General features: G+C 44.7%; 1 pseudogene; it reads right to left on the bottom strand.

The window, feature by feature from the left end:
* Positions 1-1,778: 1,778 nt before the first annotated feature.
* On the bottom strand, positions 1,779-2,659 carry LOC148453951 (uncharacterized; annotated as a pseudogene).
* Positions 2,660-8,401: the final 5,742 nt, after the last annotated feature.

The raw sequence follows: 8,401 nt of genomic DNA, 5'->3' as shown, positions 1-8,401 counted from the left end.
GAGGTAAATGATCCTTTTGAAACTTCAAGGATTCAGGATTCAGTATCCTCACAAGCGGGTCGATGTTCCCCACTGCGCATGCACACGACGGAGGGAGCTCTGTCGTGCGCATGCGCGAGACCCACCGAGCGACGGGCTCACCATCGCTCCGGGTCTCGCACCAAAGGGGGCGTGCTGTCGATGTTGATTGGTCAGAGCGTTCAGCTCTGAATCGGGCCCAGTGTGTATTGAATATCAGTACTCACATTGTAATCAGTGACCTTCAGTTGATACTTTTGTGTCTTATTACTCAGATACACAACAACAATTATTTCTGAAACAAAAGTATCCAATCTCTGGTTCTAAGTGACTCTCACTCTATACGCAGAATGTCAGAGACACATGAATTGAAAGATCATCATCTGGAGTTATTTAGGGGTAAAAAAAGAACTGTGTCTCAGTTAACGCAGTATACAATAAAGGTACAGTGTAATTAATAAGTGAATATCAGTTGAAAATTCTTACACTTTCTTCCCTTTCTTGTGGTGATGCTAATATTACAGTCACAAACACCTATACCAGCTTATTGTACCACTGTAAACTGTGTAACAGAAAGTGAGACACTAATGAATAGAAACTACAAGGAGATAGAACATCTGCCTTGATAAAAACCATTAAGTGGGATAATAACCTGGTATAGGTGTTTGTGACTGTAATATTAGCATCACCACAATAAGGCGTCCATTCATTTATTGTGACAAACATAATAACCTCTTATGCTAAGCTTAACTTCTAACAGAAATAACCACACTAACAACAACTGCTTGGTTCGAATCAGAATTGATGTGTTTATTAATTGCATATTTATTTTTTAATGAAGGAGGGTGGCAAAAGAAGGCACTACCACAACCCAGCTCTAGCCAAAATACCTCTTATCACAAAATGGGGGATGACTAAAATGCCCTTCCTTTCAATATGCGTAACCTGCGTTGTGCAAGTCTCACCGCCCCTTAGTTTGGCACAGTCCTGATGCTTCCACAAAGAAAACGCCCTCTGTCTTTTCACGCGCAACTGGAACCCCCAAAACATGTAACAAGCTGGTTGAAAACAAAATTTCCTGACAAATGTTGCTGTCACCTGGACCTATAAAGAGAAAATCGTCTAAATAATTGGCCACACCATGTTGGCCAGTGCCCGCCACAATGCACCAGTGAAGAAAAGTGCTTAATTTCTCAAAATAGGCACAGGAGACAGAACGCCCCATAGGCAGACACTTATCCTCCAACTTAAAACCCATATATCGCATGGAATCGGGGTGCAAAAAAAAAAAGCCGTCTCGATGTCTAATTTTGCCAGTAATGCCCCAGGGCCAGCTCCGACGTGCGCATGCGCGAGACCCGGCTAGTGACGGGTGCTCCGTTGCTCCGGGTCTCGTACCAAAAGGGGGCGGCTGTCGATTTTGATCGACAGCTCGCACCATTTGGGGGCGGGCAAGGGGGGTGGCTGGCCAAATGGAGGTGTTCCCGATGGAACGCCTGCCGTCTGTGGGTGGCCCCACTGACATCATGAGTGATGTCAGTGGTGAGCTTCCGGCTCTATTAACAGCCAAAAGCTCACTGGGGCTTGTGGAAACAAGACCCTACCACAAGGGTCTCGTCCCCCCCGATGGTCGCAATGGTCGAGACCATCGCGACCATCATCTGGCCGCTCGCAATAGCTGTGGGTGGTCACCCACAGCTATGCGAGGGGCCTGGAGACCAAAAAAAAAAAAGGCCTGATTCAGAGCATCCGGCTCTGAATCAGGCCCTCTGTTCTGAATGGGAACCACCACCCGCGACCTTGCAGTCTTTGGCTGGGTGCCCTCCCCCACAATTTCGACATGAGTGTCGAAAATGACAATTCGCTCCTCTCATAAATTTGGAATCATTGAAGGCAAAGCATTTACCCTTTGCCATGTAACCTGAAGTCCCCTTCCCCCCTACATTTGGTTTCCTATATTGACTCTCTGATGGGTTTTTATTATGCTGTGTCACCTCCAACCACACTTCTACATCTTTCACCCCTAAAGGCATGACCGCATTCCCCTCCTGTTTATGATGACATTTTTCATCGTTATCCCTCCAGACATAACCCCGGGAATTTGTGAACATTTCATGAATGAAGTAAATATATTTAAGCATGTTCATGTGCTCCCCAGGCCTGGTTTCCAGGTAACAAGCTGAAAAAACAAAATACCCCTCGTCCAATGCTGGAAATTGCGAAAAGCATTTTCCCTGATGTCACCCGTCTTCCTGGCCTTCTCAAAATCCTGATTCATGTCTTCCGTAAGGGTAAACATATCAATATATTTTCCCTTTTTTATCTTTTCCCTAATTTTCTTCCTTAAAGCCCTCGTTATAGCTGTATTGCCGCAAGTAACCATGTCTGAATATGGTGGCATTTCCGCAGGCGCAGCTGTTTTATCTGCACCTTTGCTCTTTGCTGTTTTCTTAATTATGCGATGCGCAATCAATTTAGCTAAATTCCGCGGGCGCTTAGGGGAACCCAACGACTCGCTGCTGGTAGATGAATCAGATGAAAAAGTGTAATTGGAAATTTGTGCAGATGTATGCTCACTGGTACCAAACGGGCCTGGAAGCTCCGAATCCCCCGATACAAGTCCTGCAGACCCCGTAGGCATGCTCCCTGCCGCCTCAGCTTCATTCAAAGACACCTATCTCTTCCGTCGGACTATCTCTTCTGGCACCGTAGTTGTTGGTGACACACTAGGTAAAATATCTGGGGTGGAAACAGACACGTTTAAAACCACGGATGACTCCGACTCAACAATGGGAGGTGGGGAAGAGTGGTAGGGTGGATGGGTGGCATCTGCGAAGCAGCGACCGGAGCAGTCTGGAGCAAAGGGGGAACAGGGCTGAAAGAAGTGCGGGCATGGCTGAGGATGCAGGAAAACTCTGCTGCAGTGCGCTTAGCGGAGTGTATGCTGGTAACCAGGCACCAGGTGATGTGTAAGCTGCCTGCCAAGGGTAATAAGGGCTGGGTGGCTGCTGTGACCCTGAAAAAACTGCTGACTATAGTGATAATGGCTAATAGCCGGTGCCGCAGAGGTGTAAGAGGGATAAGATACCAACATAGATGAGAAAATGGGATTCTGTGGTAAAACGTGCTGTGCGCCTAATGACCATGTGGTTTGAACACTATGGGGAGAGGAAACCACTGAACGTAACTAAGAACTAACCATGGGTGACACTGGCATCTGAAAAAATGGCTGCCTAGCAGTACTGATGGCAGGAGTGGCATTAATGGAAACACTAGATACTGTATAGTCAGCTACAGCCCTATGGGAATTTAATATAGTGGGCTGAGATTGGAAACTATAACCTGCTGACCATGAGCTTCCAATGTTCACAGCCTGCACATATGCTGCAGATGCAGCAGGTGGCGCTCCAGGCACATGTAAATTGGGCCCAGCCATCACAGGAGCTGCAGAGCTTCCCCCTGCAGCCCCCAAAATGGCACCTGTGGCAATGACGGCTGGCAAGGGCACTGAGACCTCCGCAGAGAGGCCAGGGGACCCTGTACCAATGACTGCCTCATTATTTTGACTTAGCACAGCCAGGGATTCCCTGTCCCCGATGCACGTCATCATGTGACTCCACCCCGGCCCCAGCGTCCACGCAAGGCCCGCAAAAACACCCGGGCTGCGCAGGACGCCAGGACCGGCACCTAACAGGGCAGGTGGCGGAGGTGCAGCGGCCAGGGATTCCCCATCCCCAGCATGCACAGGAACATCGCCTCCGTCTACAGGCCCGGAAATGTGCCCGCGGCTCGTGGGCATGCCGGGGCCGGAGAGGCCCCCATGCCCGGCCGCCACTAAACTGAGCGGCAGGGGCATGGACTGGGGATGCTGGGGAGCCGTCCCACCGCCCAAGAGGGCGGGCTGCCTCAACGAAATTGCAGGGGGGGGTGCAGACAGCTTGGGATGGGGCATGCTGGCAGATAAAAAGAAAAAAGAAAAAAAGAGGGTTGACAAAAGGGGTATTGAGGAAACCCTGACAGAGAGGAAAGAAGGGAGATAGAGGATAGACAGGTAAAGAAAGGAGGCTCGGAAGGGTATGAAATGAAAATAGCTGGGAACAGAAAGAATTGAAATATGAAGCAGGGCCATAGCTAGGGTAGTTCGGCCGGTGCCATCGCACAGGCACCATAGGTCAGGGGGCGCTGTTTGGGCCAGTCAAATTTCTGTTTATTATCATTCTCACTTATAACTTTCTCTTATTTCATCCCCAGCATCTCCTGGCCTCCCCTATCTCTTCCCTGGTCCTTCCCCATGAGGCAATTCCCCTTTTTTGGGTGCATTATGTCCCTCTGAAAAATGAGGGGGCGCCAATGCTCTTTCTGGCACAGGGCACCAAAAGGTCTAGTTACGGCTCTACTATGAAGACAAAGACAAAGAAAAGGTGACAGGAGAAACGAAAGGAAAAAGGGGTTAAACAGTGGAGGACAGAAAAAAAGACACAACTCCTGAGGTAATGCGAGAGTGAGACAGGTTCTACTTAGCTTCCAACTGAAAAAGAGGCTGTACCAATTCAATTTCGGCCTTAATAGGAAAATCTCGATGTACCCTTCCCTTTATACCCTAATTGGCAGACTGAAAATTTATAAAATAAAAGGCCTCACAAAATAGAAAACTGCCTAGCAACAGATTCCCTAAACTACCCATCACAAAAAATTGAGGACTCATATAGTCTCATGCTTATACAGTCTTGTCTAGTCAGGGAATAAAATGTAAGAATTTTCAACTGATATTCACTTATTAATTACACTGTACCTTTATTGTATACTGCGTTAACTGAGACACAGTTCTTTTTTGACCCCTAAATAACTCCAGATGATGATCTTTCAATTCATGTGTCTCTGACATTCTGTGTATAGAGTGAGAGTCACTTAGAACCAGAGATTGGATACTTTTGTTTCAGAAATAATTGTTGTGTAAAAAACTGAAATACCAATAAATTTGATAAATGATACTAGATGGATACAGCTTGAAATTATAATAAATGGGATTCACAGAGATTTTCACAGCCTTTATTTTAATATTCACCACTACTCTATATCAGTGTACTTTGCTGATTTTAATAATATTGCTTATTATTGCTTATTAATGATACCCAATAATGGTTATGTTTTAGAATTATGAATCTGCACCTATGTTAATATACAAGTGCATTCCACCATTTGGACTACTTGTTCTTTGTTGTTGTCTATTGTTTGCCATATGAGTCCAGGGATAGCACCCCTAATATACATCCATATAATAAATTGAGAAGGATCATTATTAAACAAGGGATATATTATATAGGTTGTTGTGAACATTTGAGCTTTGGTGCGACCAATTAGTTTTGCTTGGTAGATATCAAGAAGAGTCTTCAAGAAATGATGAAAGAACACAGAAGGGCTACTGAAGCAACAACAGCAGTCACTGAGGATGTGCAGGAAGAGTCTCTGGGGGCAGCCCAGTATCTCTGGGAGTGCTGGGTGCACCCCCAGAGTGATGACACTAGGTTTGTGCCACGAGGTCATGCCATCCCAGATAGGACAGACCCTTTTTCGGCCACCTACACCCTTGGCGCATGCAGGAGGTTTAGTTGCCATACTGGGTGCCACCAATCCCATTGCCACCACTGCAGTAAGCCACAATTATAAAGAAGCACACCACCAGATTTACCAAGGCAACTGAAATTGCTCTTCGAAGGTCCAAACATATGCTCTATTCACAGATCTTGTGCTATTATGAGCATCATTAAAATTGTACTGGTCAGCAGTGTTTCAATTCAACTGAGATGTAATTAGCCAGCGGAGACACCAATATCCTGAATCACTTGAAGTCACTTACACTATATATATTAGATTTAATAAACATATTGCAATTAGCACATGTGAACATATAAATAAGATATGTGTGCAAATTAAAGAGTCGTCTCTTGGTAATTTTTTATGTGTTATACCTGTGATATAGGGATGACTGGTGCAGAACACAGGAGTCATGACATCTACAAAATTAAATTGTATCAATTGTCTCTGGGGCTATTCCCTGGTGTACATCTGTTAAATTGTAGGCAATGACCACTCAAGTAGCTTAACCAGGTTTGGTAGTTTATTTTGTAGTAATGGCTGTACAGCCGTACTCACTGTTATAGATATCTGGTACTGGATAGAGTGGAGCCATGTTGCTCATACACAGTGGTAAGATGGCGCCGAACAGTGACCATCTTGGTAAGGGAATGAAGTATCCCTTGAGGAGCCATTTTATTGGATACTGCACAACATCAAGGACTGAGATGCCCACTTTCAGTGCATTACCATCTAGTGCATCTTTAAATGCACCATTGGTCGCACCTTCGACACTTGCACCAGAACTATGGTACAGTAAGTATGACCTCCTATGTGACTGGATGAGCGTCTCTGTATGTAGTCACTTTCAGCATTGTGCCCGTGACATGCCTACAACACTCTTTAGCTATTCCCTGTTATCTCCCAGTCGCCACTGAGGAATGCCCCAATTACAGCCTACACAGTTCTTCGTATGTGCGTCCAAATCTGTACTGTGTCTCTGCACAAACACCATCGGTAGTGCCATAACAAGCTGGCACTGCATTTGTAAAAATGATTATGATGGTTGCAAGTGTTAAGTGAAATATTGCGGTATGATGGCCTTTATTGGATCTCGCCGTTTACAATCCACACAAACAATTGAAGCAGTATGCACTTTAGTAACATTACCCCATACAGCGTGTGTGAGGGGGGTTATCTTAAGTAACATTACCCCATACAGTGTGTGTGAGGGGGGTTATCTTTAGTAACATTACCTCATACAGTGTGTGTGAGGGGGGTTATCTTTAGTAACATTACCTCATACAGTGTGTGTGAGGGGGGTTATCTTTAGTAACATTACCTCATACAGTGTGTGTGAGGGGGGTTATCTTTAGTAACATTACCCCATACAGTGTGTGTGAGGGGGGTTATCTTTAGTAACATTACCCCATACAGTGTGTGTGAGGGGGGTTATCTTTAGTAACATTACACCATACAGTGTGTGTGAGGGGGGTTATCTTTAGTAACATTACCCCATACAGTGTGTGTGAGGGGGGTTATCTTTAGTAACATTACACCATACAGTGTGTGTGAGGGGGGTTATCTTTAGTAACATTACCCCATACAGTGTGTGTGAGGGGGGTTATCTTTAGTAACATTACCTCATACAGTGTGTGTGAGGGAGTTATCTTTAGTAACATTACCCCATACAGTGTGTGTGAGGGGGGTTATCTTTAGTAACATTACCCCATACAGTGTGTGTGAGGGGGGTTATCTTTAGTAACATTACCTCATACAGTGTGTGTGAGGGGGGTTATCTTTAGTAACATTACCCCATACAGTGTGTGTGAGGGGGGTTATCTTTAGTAACATTACCCCATACAGTGTGTGTGAGGGGGGTTATCTTTAGTAACATTACCCCATACAGTGTGTGTGAGGGGGGTTATCTTTAGTAACATTACCTCATACAGTGTGTGTGAGGGGGGTTATCTTTAGTAACATTACCCCATACAGTGTGTGTGAGGGGGGTTATCTTTAGTAACATTACCCCATACAGTGTGTGTGATGGGGGTTATCTTTAGTAACATTACCCCATACAGTGTGTGTGAGGGGGGTTATCTTTACTGCAGACAGGCAGGATTTTTGCTGTCTGATCCCTCTGCTGGTATACTCTGTAAGAATAGGGTTACATGTCTGAAACTTGTGAGTCAGCATTTGCAAAAATAAGAATGGATTAACATTTTGGCAACAATATCACACTTTTATTGACTTATGCTTACATTACTGCGGTGATTCTGAATAATAAGAAGCAATTTATTCTCCTATCAAAGACAAACAAAGTTCTACACCCCAGACTATTACAGCTACAAGGTAACAGCCATCCGACCTATCTGTAAGCACACTGCCGTGATTGCTATAGACTGTGCCATCTATTCAGGAGGTTAGCTGACTAGTGTTCAGTGGGACTGTGTAATGTGATATTATCTATTACTATTGAGGCTTTTCCTCAAGTTTGAGGTGGATAAATCTGTGTCCCAGTTCAATTGAATGTATTTAGCTCTTGAATATTCTTCAGTGACCACATTTGACCACATTAGTAATTCAGTATCAGACAGATCCTGGATTCATTATTCTGAATGCATGGAGACATGAAAGTTCCAAATGATTTGTTGGCTAAATTGATAAATGTGATCATTGTAAAGCTTCTTTCTTGTTTATATGTGTTATTAGGGTGTGGTTTACTAGCTCGACATTCATCATGTCAACATTCACAACGTCATGTTCGAAATGTCGACATGTAGCATGTCACCATGTTGGCATTTATCGT

The sequence above is a fragment of the Taudactylus pleione genome, unplaced genomic scaffold (assembly GCF_031769625.1).
Source record: "Taudactylus pleione unplaced genomic scaffold, aTauple2 ptg001052l, whole genome shotgun sequence".
In the NCBI taxonomy this organism is placed as follows: domain Eukaryota; kingdom Metazoa; phylum Chordata; class Amphibia; order Anura; family Myobatrachidae; genus Taudactylus; species Taudactylus pleione.
This window is presented reverse-complemented; position numbering and strand designations above follow the sequence as displayed.